We start from the raw sequence: 14,521 nt of genomic DNA on the forward strand, positions 1-14,521 counted from the left end.
GGGCCTCCATTTTCCTGCATCTAGCCTCCATTTGTATATGCCATTTAAAAAATGAACTAAGAAGAAGTTTGTGCAACATGCAAAGCATGCTAAAGGCCAGCACTAGATCTGCTTCCCAAAGGAAGGGACCTAGTTTGCTGTCTATTGCTATTTCTGATCCTCCACCTCATTTTCTTGGCCAAAAGCATGAAAGAGCTATGAGCATTTCATTCATTCATTCAACACATTTTCCCCACTCTTTAGCTGCAAAAAGGGGGGAAACGGCTCCCAGAGTGGCTCACAGTAATCACTAATAAGATGTTTCCTGCTTTCAGGCTTACAGTCTTAACATACATAACACAAAGGGAAGAGGGGTTGAAAAGGAAGAGGAAAAAAGCTCAGAATCTAGTTCTTAGCTACTATATTTTGTAGTACTGATGTGAACTGAATCGTATGTAGTCTCTCTTCCAGGCAATTGCTTGCCCTTCCTTCACTATAAGATGCTTTTTAGTTTATTTTTAAAATTTGCCCCATTTACCAAGGGAGTTTGTAATCTTGTCTGCTAGCAGAAGCTGCCAACTGCTTTATAGTCCCAGCATTGGGTACACCTGTGATCAGGGCCAGGACCAGAGGGTGGCCAGGTTGGGCCCTGGCCGAGGACCCCTGTGGCCTAGAGGGGCCCTTAAAGGGGCCCTCTTTATGGTGGGAAGGTGGTGCTCCCGTTTCATGATCCACAGCAGCATCAGGTCCTGCAACCTGACCTGCTGCAGATCACGGAGAGGGAGCTCCCAGGCACACACACCCCAATACAGGCAGTATGGGCTTCAGTAAACCCACACACACACCCCACCTACCTCTCCTGTCAATGTGAATGTTGTGTGTGCTATACACGCATGCCTACCATCAACCAAGATGGTGGTGGTGGGCTTCCCTAAGGGCCTGACAACCCCACCACCATCTTGGGTGATGACATGCATGTATGCTACATGCGCACATCATTCACGTGACACGAGAGGTAGATGGGTGCACGGGCAGATTTATTAGCTCCACACCACCTGAACTGGGGGGTTGGGCTATGGTGCTGTGGGCCCAGGGCAGGTTGGTGCTCAAGGGCCCAGTCATGCCTGGTGCTGGCCCTACTTGTGATGGCTGAGGCTGATGGGAGTTATATAAAATATCTGGAGAGCGACAGGGTGGCAAAGCCTGCTCTGGAACAAAGGTACTTCACAACATGACTTGGCTTTGCAAGACATTCATGGGCAGGATGGCTTATGCACTGGCATTATAATAGCAGCCAACGGTGGGGGCTGCAATTTCCCCCCCAGAATGCCCCTTGGAACAAAGCTATGAAGTGATGTAGCATCATTCTGGAGCATTTTGGATTTCAATACAGCAGCATGTAAAGGAGTTGGGAGAAGCACTGGTGGCTTTTATGCACCCTGTCCTCAAACTCCCCCCACAAAGCAACAATGCCCCCCCATTTTTACGACTTATACATGACACTGAAAAAGTGTGAAGGAGGGAATTTTGCTAGTTCTATTTTAATTCAACTAAAATTCATATAATAAATCAAGTAACAGTACACTCCTATAGATGTCTATACAGAATTAAACCCCATTGAGTTCAATGGGATTTGCTCCCAGGTAAGTGTGTATAGGATTGCAGTATAAGATTTCTTGGATCAGGTGACAGTCCCATTTTAAAAGGCTTAAAAATAAATAAGAAAGACTTAAAATAATTAATAATAATGTTTCAGAACTCCCCGGTCAGTATATTACATTGCAAAGGCTTCACCAAGCATATGTAATCAGAGCTTGAGATATCATAAGTTTTCAGCCACTGGGGAAAGGCATTTTTCAGATAGGTATGAAAGGGATAGAGCTGGGAGAAGCTGATCTTTCCCTTAAAAAAACCCCACAATTTTCCAGCCCCCTTGCCTGAGTACAGGAAATTCCTTTTTATCCACAGAGGAGTTTTCAAGCCTTGGGAAAGCCATTTTTAATGCTAATCTTTGCTAATTTCTAATCCTTGGCAATGCTTTTGCCAACACATACATTTTCTTTCCATGCGTAGAAGTTTCTCTTCTTTGCAAAGCCAAGCTGCTTTGTTGCAAGGTTACAGAGATCCACTTTCCTATTCCCTTGTAAAGCCCAAAGGAAGTGTATCCCAACCCCAAGTCATAAGCCTGAAAAAGCTGGCTCTGACGTTGCTATGTGCCCTTAGAGATTCATATTTGGGTGCCAAAAATGTGTGCAAAGTAACATAAGAATGGCAACAAGACTGCATGTTGTCCTTCTCTTTAGCCTGGAAACAACCCTTTATGTCTGGGGTATCTGCCTACCCCATCACACTCAACTTCTGAATTTGGAAACAGATAAAATTCTCTAGTACCTTTTCCTTCACAAGGTAACTGACCCTGTACTATGCAGTCCTAGACAGGGATGGGGAACCTGTGGCCTTCCAAATATTGTTGGACTACAGTCCCATAATCCCTCACAATTGGCCAGACTGGCTGATGGTAGTTGGAGTCCAAAAACAGCCTGAGGGCCACAAAGGTGCCATTCCTGCCCTAGAACTTCCTACTGCTCAGAGAAATGGAGAGCATGAGACAATGTTACGGTCACACACTACATATGTCAAGAAAAGTATACCTGCACTGGTTTCTGACATGTACTGGGGCCAAAATACACACTTTCACAGCATTCTTACATTACCTTTACATGAACTGTTTAATATGCTAATACACACCTTAACGTGGTGAGGGGGTTTGAGAGTGTTGAAGAAGCTGACAGCAATGCCATCAGGAGTCTAGACCAAGAGGCTAGACTCCTAGCAGGGGCACCCAAGGCGGAATGGTCAAAGCTGAGACACCAGACTAAGATGCATCCAAACTCAGAGGAAGGCAATGGTAAACCACCTCTGAAAACCTCTTACCACGAAAACCCTATGAACAAAATATTCAAAATGCTATATGAGATAGTACTGGAAGATGAGACCCCCAGGTCAGAAGTCACTCAACGAGCTAATGGGGAAGAACAAAGGACAAGTACGAGTAGCGCTGCGACTAATGATGCAGCTGGGTCAAAGCTGAATGGAAGCCCGGAGGCTGATGCGCACAGATGCGAAAAGAGAGTCCGGAGTTGTACAACACACACAATAGGAATATGGAATATGAGAAGCATGAACCAGGGAAAGTTAGAAATTGTCAAGCAAGAAATGGAATGTATCAGCATTACAATACAACTTGGTGTGAGTGAATTAAAATGGACTGGAATGGGACATTTTCAATCAGGCAACTACAAAATATTTTATGCAGGAAATGAGAAAGTAAGAAGAAACACGGTTGCTTTAATAGTGAAAAATTATGTAGCAAAAGCAATTAGGAGCTATAACGCAAGGTCTGAGCGAGTTATATCAATGAGATTTAACGGGAAACCTATTAACATAACCATCATCCAAGTCTACGCTCCAACGGCAAATGCAGAAGAAGAATTGGAGAGATTTTATGCAGAAGTACAGGAATAAATTGATCACACACCAAAACAATGTGTGCTGATAATCATTGGGGGACTGAAATGCAAAAGTAGGGAACAAAGAGCTGGGAACTGTGGGGAAATGGGGCTTAGAAGATAGAAATGAAGCAGGAGAAAGACTTATTGAATTCTGTGAAGCCAATAATTTGTTTCTTGCAAACACATTTTTTGAGCAACTGAAAAGACGACTGTACATGTGGACATCACCAAATGGACAATATTGGAATCAAATCGATTATATAATTGGTAGCAGAAGATGGAGAAGTTCCATACTTTCTGCAAAAACAAGACCAGGAGCAGACTGTGGTACAGATCATGAACTAGTCATACCAAAAATCAGAGTAAAGCAAAAGAAGAACAAAGCAATCATAATGCCAAAATACAATTTAAATAACATCCCAGAAGAATATAAAGAATGAATAAGGAACAGATTTGAGGGTTTAAACTTAGTTGACAGAGAACCAGAAGAACTATGGAATGAAGTCAGAGACATTATCATGGAAGAATGCAAAAAAAACAATACCTCTAGTTAAAAACAGAGAAAGACCTCAATGGATGACTGAAGAAACTCTTCAAATGGTTAAAGAGAGAAGGAAAGCAAAAGGAGATACAAACACTGTTAGAACCCTAAATGAAACAATACAGCAACTAGTAAGTAGGAACAAAGAGAACTATTACAATAGTTATTGTATAGAAATAGAAGAGGACAACAAAAAGGGTAGAACGAGAGCCCTATTCCAAAAGATATGAGAAATTAAAGCGAAATTTAAACCAAGGGTAGGGATGTTGAATAATCAACAGGGGAACACACTGATTGACCGAGATGAAATAGAAGGAAGATGGAACCAATACACTGAAGAACTCTATAAGAGATGCAAGGATGACAGATTCATTCACGGAGGAACCGTATGATGAAGAACCAGAAATTTTAGAATGTGAGGTGAAAGCTGCTCTTAAAATACTTGGAAGAAACAAATCACCAGGAACAGACGGCATACCAATAGAGTTGCTACAAGCTACTGAGACTGAATCTGTCCAAATTTTGACAAAACTTTGTCAAGAAATATGGAAAACTAAACAATGGCCCACAGACTGGAAGCATTCAATATACATCCCAATTCCAAAGAAAGGAGATCCCAGAGAATGCAGTAATTATTGAACTATTGCCTTAATATTCCATGCAAGTAAACTAAAGCTCAAGATTCTACAACAAAGGCTGTTACCATATATGGAGCGAGAAATGCCGGATGTCCAGGCTGGATTCAGAAAGGGAAAAAGCACCAGAGATCATATCGCAAACATACATTGGATGATGGAACAGACCAAGGAATTTTAGAAGGAAATCACCCTGTGATTTATAGATTACAGCAAAGCCTCTAATTGTGTAGATCATGAAAAACTATGGAATGCTTTAAAAGAAATGGGGTGCCACAGCATCTGATTGTCCGGATGCACAACCAATAGTCTGGACAAAAGGCTACTGTAATAATAATAATAATAATAATAATAATAATAATAATAATAATAAATTTAATTGCTTTGTCGCCTATCTGGCCAATGGCCACTCTAGGCGACTTACAAAATTGTTAAAATACAATTGATAAAATACAGTAATACAATATAAAAACAACACATCTGCAGCAACAATATTAAAACTGGGCAGGAGGCGTTTCAGTTATAACAATTAACCCTCCCCAGATACCGGCCTGCTGAAAGAGCCAGGTCTTTAAGGCTTTCCGAAACACATTTAGAGAAGAGGCGTGCCGGAGATCTTGTGGGAGGGAGTTCCAAAGAGTGGGGGCCGCCACTGAGAATGCCCTCTCTCTTGTACCCACCAATCTGGCTGTTTTTGTTGGCGGGATTGAGAGAAGGCCCTGTGTGGCCGATCTTGTCAGGCGGCATAATTGGTGGCGTTGAAGGCGCTCCGTGAGATAAACTGGGCCGGAACCGTGTAGGGATTTAAAGGTCAATACCAACACCTTGAATTGGGCTCGGAAAACAACTGGTAGCCAGTGTAGGTCGAACAACACTGGTGTGATGTGATCTCGGCGGCGACTATTCGTAAGTAGTCGAGCCGCCGCATTTTGTATCAGTTGTAATTTCCGGACAGTTTTCAAGGGTATCCCCACGTAGAGCGCATTACAGTAGTCCAAACGAGAGGTGACCAGGGCGTGTACCACTAGTGGGAGCTGATGAACAGGAAGGTAGGGTTGCAGCCTTCGTATGAGGTGTAGTTGGTACCAGGCTGCCCGGCTCACTGCCGAAATCTGAGCCTCCATGGACAGCCTGGAATCAAGCACAACCCCAAGGCTGCGGACCTGGTCCTTTAGGGGTAGACTCACCCCGTTGAACTTCAGGTTAATGTCGCCCAACCTTCTCTTGTCCCCCACAAGTAGTACCTCGGTCTTATCAGGGTTCAACTTCAGCTTGTTCCTTCCCATCCATCCACTCACGGATTCCAGGCACTTGGACAAGGTCTCCACAGCCAACTCTGGTGAAGATTTAAACGAGAGATAGAGCTGAGTGTCATCCGCATATTGATGACACTGCAGCCCAAATCTCCTGATGATTGCCCCCAGCGGCTTCATATAGATGTTAAATAGCATGGGAGAGAGGATAGAGCCCTGTGGCACACCACAATTGAGAGGCCAAGGGTCTGATACCTCCTCCCCCAACGCTACCTGTTGGTACCTATCGGAGAGAAAGGAATGGAACCACTGTAATACAGTGCCTCCAATTCCCAATCCCTCCAGGCGAAGCAGAAGGATACTGTGGTCGACAGTATCAAAAGCCGCTGAGAGATCGAGGAGGACAAGAAAGGTGGATTCTCCCCTATCTAATGCCCTCCTCAAATCATCTACCAGAGCGACCAAGGCTGTTTCAGTTCCGTGACCAGTCCTGAAACCCGATTGGTATGGATCCAAATAATCCGTTTCATCCAAGTGTGCTGACAACTGGTTGGCCACCACTCGCTCAATGACCTTGCCCAGAAATGGTAAATTCGAAATTGGGCGGAAGTTATCGAATACTTGGGGATCCAAGGAGAGCTTCTTTAAGATGGGCTTTACAATTGCCTCCTTGAAGGCTGATGGCATCACACTCTCTTTCAAGGATGCGTTTACCACCGCTTTGATCCCCTCGCCCAATTTCTCTCTGCAGCTCACAAGGAGCCACGAAGGGCAAGGATCAGTAAGACAAATGGTTGGCTTCACAGATGAAAGCACCTTGTCCACTCTCTCAGAAGGGAGAAGCCGAAACCGATCCCAATTTACCGGCATGCAACTGGCCAACTCTGGTTCATCCACTGTGTCCACGGCGCACGGGATCGAGCTCCGTAAGTGTTCGATTTTATCGGCGAAGTGTTTTGCTAATAAGTCACAGGAGGCCTTTGACTGTTCCAAGGGTTCCTGAGCAACTGGACCGACCAGGCTTCGGACCACCTGGAACAGCCTCCTGGGACAGCACTCCGCAGACGCAATAGAGGCAGCAAAGAAAGCCTTCTTTCCTACCTTTATTGCCACTTGGTAGGCAGCTACTGCTGCTCTAACCTGTGTCCGGACATCTTCGGAGCGGGATTTCCGCCACCGGCGCTCTAGTCGTCTCACCTCCTGTCTCAGACTACGCAACCGTGGTGTATACCATGGTGCTAGCTGAGTTCTATTCAGGGGAGAGGACGTTTCGGAGCCACCCGGTCTAATGCCCTGGTGATCCCCACGTTCCACTCCTTCACCAGGGTTTCGACCGGACGACCTTCAGCAGGTTCCAATTCCCCAAGCGCAGTCAGGAATCCATCTGGATCCATCAGGCGTCTGGGGCGGACCATTTTAATAGGTCCTTCACCCCTGCGGAGGGGGCATGGCAACGAGAAGTCCATATTTACCAGGTAGTGGTCTGACCATGACACAGGAGTGGCAAGAATCACTCCCAACTTCAGACCACTTCTCTCCTCTCCCAGGACAAATACTAGGTCGAGAGCATGACTGGCTACATGGGTGGGCCCAGTATTACTTAGGTACAGTTCCCAGGAAGCCATGGTTTCCAGGAAATCCCGAGGGGCTCCTATGAGAGCGGCCTCGGCATGCACGTTAAAGTCACCCAGAACCAACAGCTCTGGGGACAATGCCCGTACAGCCAAGACCACCTCCAGCACCTCGGCCAGGGAATCTGCCGTGCAGTGGGGTGGGCGGTACACCAGCAAGATCCCTAAACTGCCCTTCGGGCCCAATCTCCAGTACATACAATCAACAAATTGAGTTCTATGGAGGGGAGGTCTGGCAAAAACCAAGGACTCTCGATAGATGACTGCCACACCCCCTCCCCGCCTTCCCACCCTCGGCTGCTGTGCGTAACGGAAACCTGGCGGACACATGGCCTCAAGAATTGGAGCAGAGGCTTCGTCCAGCCAAGTTTCCGTAATATATGCCAGGTCTGCACGCCCATCCAAGATCATATCATGGATGAGCGAGGTTTTCTGAGCCACAGACCTGGCATTACATAACAGCAGTCGAAGGTCAGTAGGAACCTTGCGTCCCCCAGTTTTCGTCTGGTTCTGAGCAGACCCGGAACATGGGATGGATATAATGCATCTGTCCTGTGTTCCCCTATTCCGGCGTGGTCTGCTAGCAGCACCCTTCCGGCGCCTGCTGCCCAAACTTCCTATAACTTGGCCCCCCACCTCCGTCTCCGGCTTGCACATGCCTCTATCTTTATCTGCTTATCAGCAGGCCACCCACCCTAATAAAATTCATCCGGAGACCCGCCTCCGTACCCTATAGCAGCAGTATTTACCAATTTAAAACAAATTAATTAAACCAATTAATTAATTAATTAAGCCAATTAAACTACATCAGATTAAGTTAATTAATCAATTAAACCAATCAATTTACATCAAATTAAGTTAATTAACTAAATCAATACAATTCAACTAAATCAATACATTTCAATCCAATTCACATTCATACACACACACACATTCATACAACTATACATCCATACATACACCAATATAAAACAGGAACCGGGTTGTGATAGCCGGCCAGAATGGTAGTTGCAGCCGGCCGCAATGATAAATCAGAGCAGAAGCATTGAAGCTGTATTAACTGTGGAATACTTGGTCCGAGTCACGGCGATAAGGTCCTAGCCAACCTGGGCGGGCAAGTAATGGCAATGACGACAGCACGATGGCGATATAAACAGCGTCCCACCAACAGCGCACCCCGGGATCAGGACGGCCCACAGCTGCAACGATGGCATCAGGCAACAGGCAAACGGCAAGCGGCACGGCGACAGCAACACAGCAACGCCCCGATGCCCCAGTAGCGGCCAACCCGCGATGGCAGCCACAACGCACGAGCAGGAAGCCCAGGCAAGCAGGCAGGCAGGGCACGGCCGCGGCGAAGGAGAAACAACAGGCCCCGGGGCAGCACAACCCCCAACAACAAGCAAGCAAGCAGGGGCCGCGGCGACACAAAATGACGTAGGTCACACGTGACGGCAACGGCGTCCCGACCACAGCAGCAAGCGACAAAGGGGCGGCGAGCCACAGCAAAAACGCAGCAGCAGCCGTAGGCTGCAGCAAGTCCCCGGGCCAGAGTAGCTGCAACGCCGGAGGAGCCAGCCCACGCCAAGATGGAAGCACGACCGCAGCGGCAACGAGAAGGAACACGTAGCAACCGGTATAGTATCAAAGGGAGGGAGATAATTTCTAGCTCACCTCCTGCAACAATCCAGGGATGTTTAAGATGTTAGGATGTTTTAAAAGTCGTTTTAAGATGGTTTTAAGATGGTAATTAATAAATGTCGGAGGAGCTCCAACTCCACAACATCCTACTCCGCCGCCATCTTCATCCGTTCTGTAAGGACAGAATATGGAGAAACCAATTGGTTTCCAATCGGAAAGGGTGTGAGACACAGAGACAGGGGTGTATTTTATCACCCTACTTGTTTAATCTATAGGCAGAACATATCATATGGAAAGTGGGATTGGACCAAGATGAAGGTGTGAAAATTGGAGGGAGAAATATTAATAATTTAAGATATGCATACGATACCATACTACTAGCAGAAACCAGTAATTATTTGAAACAAATGCTGATAAAAGTTAAAGGGGAAAGCACAAAAGCAGAACTACAGCTGAACATCAAGAAGACTATAGTAATGACAACAGAAGATTTATGTAACTTTAAAGTTGACAACAAAGACAATTGAACTTGTCAAGGATTATCAATACCTTGGCACAGTCATTAACCAAAATGGAGACAACAGTCAAGAAATCAGAAGAAGGCTAGGAATAGGCTGGGTTGGCATGAGAGAACTAGAAAAGGTCCTCAAATGCAAAGATGTATCACTGAACACTAAGTCAGGATCATTCAGACCATGGTATTCCCGATCTCTATGTATGGATGTGAAAGTTGGGACAGTGAAAAACGTGGGTAAGGGAAAAATCAACTCATTTGAAATGCGGTGCTGGAGGAGAGCTTTGCGCATACTATGGATTGCAAAAAAGACAAATAATTGGGTGTTAGAACAAATTAAACCAGAACTATCACTAGAAGCTAAAATGATGCAGCTGGGGTTATCATACTTTGGACACATAATGAGATGATTCCCTAGAAAAGACAATAATGCTTGGAAAAACAGAAGGGAGTAGAAAAAGAGGAAGGCCAAAGAAGAGATGGATTGATTCCATAAAGGAAGCCACAGACCTGAACTAACAAGATCTGAACAGGATGGTTCACAACAGATACTATGTCGGAATTCTATTTAGTTCCGTAGCAGAGCGGAGAGTTTTGAGTTAGCTTATGTGTGTGTGTGTTTGAATCTTTGCTAAGATTCTACCTTCCCTGCAAATTAGTCAGACAGAGACTTTAAGCTTTAAATTAAGAAAGAACAATTTTGTTCTGGAAGTACATGCTTGATAGGAAAGAGTTCTATATCTAGCTAACTAGCTTTGTTGGAGCAGCCTGCACTGGTCCCAATGCAGCTCTCATGCTGGTTGAGAGGGAGAGACAAAGGAAAGATGTCTGCTCCCCTCTCAAGAGAGAAGGTCTGGGAAGGCAGGAAGGAACTGGGATCAACATCCTTTGCATATCAGTCTAGCAGGAGGGGGAGAGACGGCAAGGATCAAAGGACAGGTATAGCCTGGCAACAAGGAGGTCTCCTCCCTAGCTACCCTTTTTAACCCCATGCAGCCTCAACCCACCAAATTGGAGTTGAACCTCATACATTCCAACATACTATTGGAGGTTGCTGATTCATAGGGTCACCGTAAGTCATAATCGACTTGAAGGCACATAACAATAACACATTCTGTGGTGGTATTGTTTTTAAAAAGCCATGCGACTGAAAGTTTCACATCATTCACAACAGAAAATTAATTTGCTAAAATCTGAACCTGAGCTTAGCTTCAGAATGCATTTTCACTTTTAAGGCATTATCTCGGAACCTGCAAAAATATTAGCAGAGTGCTTCAGAGCATGTGCAAAGTGCCTTGAACAGAGCAACCCTATTCTATTGTATTCAGTGGGGCTAATTCGCAGGTGAAGGGATGTGATAGGACTGCAGCATAACTCACCATTATTCTGCCAAATAATAGGGCTGACACTGATCTTGTGAGTCAGACATCACCATTCAACTTGTAAAAATGAGATTGTAAGGAAATCTGAAACTGATGAGCCTCAAGGAAACATGTGGGAAATCATCCATGTCAATTTCTGATGCAGACATAAACATCCAGGCAGTGTTGTCTTGGGACAGTATATCTAGTCTCTGTTGACTTTTCCCGTGGAAAGGTAGCATGTCAGGGCAAAGGATAAATTAAAACCAAGGTCAGTATCATCAGGCATTCGCCATAGCCCATTCCTCAGAAGAGGGTCCATTGCTGACTACCAGAGCACCCTGGCTCTGCTGCTACTTCCCTTGCCATTGCCACCTACTTATTAACTCTGACCCAGTGGGACAGCACCAGCAAGTGGGAGGAGCAAACACTGCAACTGCTTGCTTACTGTGTCCTTCCTGGGCAGCAGTGGGGATTGTGACCAGAGGTAGAAGGAGAGAGAGATAAAGTCTGTGATCTCAAGGCAGAGGAGAAGACCCCAATGAGGGCATAAGAGGAGAGGGCGTCACTAAGAGCATCTCAAGGACCTTCAAAATCTGGAACCAGCACTGGCTAAAACCATTCTGCCCGACATGCTAGCTTTCCACGGTATGGTGGTGGTGGTGGTGATGATGATGATTACATGTGGAAATGTACAATCCTATTCTGGAATTGGTACAAGCTCAGGATAGTTTGAACTATGTGGTGTTTATTTGCATTTGAATCCACTTTAGACAGCATCACATGAAAAATACAGTTCTCCTTTTGTGATCCAGGCTATGAAAGGCTTAACACATTTTCATCTGTACACTTTCCCAATTCCTGGCTGGGTCCCATTCAGACACCTTTAACTTCAGCAATGGAGCATCACTGGGTATCTTTGACCTATTCTCTACAAACCAAGATGGAGTCTGAAGCATCTGCAATCTCTCAAAAGAACTGCTTCCCTCTCTGAAACTTTTTCTCCATTCCCTCCAAATACCTTGCAGGGCTTTAAGTAGGCTATAAATGTGTGTGTGTGTGTTTGCCATGTCACTTTCCCAAACATACTCCATAAATTGCAGTCCCATGCCAATCAAAAGCCAGGTAATAAGGCCACTTTTTTTGTTCCACCAAAAGAACTGAGGTGGCAGCGGGGGGGGGGGGGCAAGGCTTATTAGTGAATTTTATGTGCAAAGGAAAAATGTTTACACAGCTGAAAGCAAGAAGGGTTTTGAACCCAAGAATACTCATTACTGAAAACAAGAGCATGCAGAGGAGAGGTGAGCTCTGGCACAAAGTGGCAATTCACTCACATGCACAGGTGTGGTCACACGGGAGGAGCCCAGAGCCTCCATGTCAGAGCACTCACAGTGCCCTCATTTGCTTCTCACTTTTGCAAGGTGCTGCTTCATTTTGGAGCAGAATGCCTCTGCTAGACATTATTATTTCATTCTTTTTGTAACCATAGATTTGTAAGTCAAATCTTGCAGCAATACAACAACAGCCCTTTAAAGTGCTTGTGTAGCCTTAAACAACTTACAGTCACGATATTTAAAGGAGGGTCTTGTTGTCATTCCCCACCCTTCCACCCCATCTGAACCTGCCAATAAGGTCTACTGGGAAGGCTCTTCTTTGCATCCGGCCAGTTTCTTTGCAACTGGCTCGGATGCCAGAGATAGCCATCTCGGCATACTAGCCACATGGAGGATGTGCAAGTCCCATCTAAGAGTAGCTTGTCTTTGTGACCTCCTCACTAGACTTCTGCCATTTCTCAAAAATCTTATTTTTGCAGCTTGTAAAAAAGTGGTTGTAAGGCACCATGATAATTATTTATGAAAAGGCAGAGTATAATTGTTTTCATGAATGAATTTAAAAACCCAGTAAAATATATTGCCCATTTATGAAAAATGCACAAGCTGAACTAACCTGGTTCTGCACTCTCTACTGCCACACCTGTGTTCCAAGATGGACATGGAAAGTTTGGCCTCTGTGTATGGTTCCATCATATATAAAAATATACCTTTCTTAATTCTCTCAGGACTGGTGAATAGTATTTTTCAGCTCATGACACTCACCTTACTTACTTACTTATTTATTTATTGTTTAATTTATATCCCGCCCTTCCTCCCAGCAGAAGCCCAGGGCAGCAACCTTCCAACACCAACCCCATTTCTTCCTATGGCAGGCTCCTGTTCAGAGTGAACCAGTCTGCCCTATTCTAATACATCACTAAAGGTACCACTGCAGAAGTTTTCCAATGTGAGATAGCCAGAACCAAGGGTGATGTATGCAGGCAGCTGCCCTATACCAATTAGATTATTTGTCCATCTGGCAGCAAGTCCCCGGCAAAAGTCTTTTCCCTTGAAGCCTGTGCCCCCACCCCATGCCAAACGTAGGAGGGGTAATCTGGCACTAGAAGCATTAAAACTAAGAGTCTGCTCTTAGATTTTGTTGGAGCAAGTTGCTTACTTGGTAGTGCAATTAACTTTGAACACGTATACTACATCCCATACTGTTAGCCCATAGTTGTGGCAGATGGATCAGGGTTTCTTCTTTGTACGGGGTAAGGCCATTGTAAACACCATTAAGATAGGTATCAGCCCTCTTTCCAAGCACTGGTGAGTAGTTCCTTCTAATCTCCACAAGGGGTCTCACATTCTCAGAGTTTACTCCTTTACAGTATCTGATCTGGAATTACTGAGGCTACAATCCTTAATACACTCACCTGGTAATAAATCCTATTACTTAGCTCATTCTTAGTAGACACATACATAGGATTGCACTGCAAATGTTCCATACACCACACCACATTTGACTGAGATGCCATTTTTGCTGCGCTTCTACTAGCCTAGTGTTCAAAATTCCATCCATAGTCATGGGAATGCATTCTGTTAAGAATGCAGCAGGAATGAGACATCCTCAGCCCAGCAATAATGTCTCCCTCTGTGACTCTCTCACAAACCCACACTGAAAGACATAATCTTTTATTCCTCTTCCTTCAGCTCTCTTAAGATTACTATCCTTTTATTGGTAAGGCTATTATGCTTTTAACAGCTGATTAACATGCACTATATCTCCATCCTGGAGCACTGTATCTCCATCCTGGAAAAGGCTACACCTCTTAGATCTCTGCCTGTTCTTCTTATATAATGCATCATGCATCCCTTTCTATCCTAATTCATTTGCTCACATATTCTCTATTAGACAATTGAAAACTTGTGTCCCAAATCCTAGCTGAACTTCTAAAGGCCCAGCTGGATGAACCAGGAGATCCATGGTTAGAATCTGGAGGGATTCAAACCAAGAGCATGGCAGTTGGGGAGAGAAGGGTTAACCCTTCCTCTATGCTGTTTTCCCATCCTGAATTGGATCCCTCCTCTCTAGGAGGAGGAAAGTAAAGCCCAGCACAATCCTATGACTATGTTTTAATGTC

This window comes from Rhineura floridana, chromosome 17 (assembly GCF_030035675.1).
Source record: "Rhineura floridana isolate rRhiFlo1 chromosome 17, rRhiFlo1.hap2, whole genome shotgun sequence".
In the NCBI taxonomy this organism is placed as follows: Eukaryota; Metazoa; Chordata; class Lepidosauria; order Squamata; family Rhineuridae; genus Rhineura; species Rhineura floridana.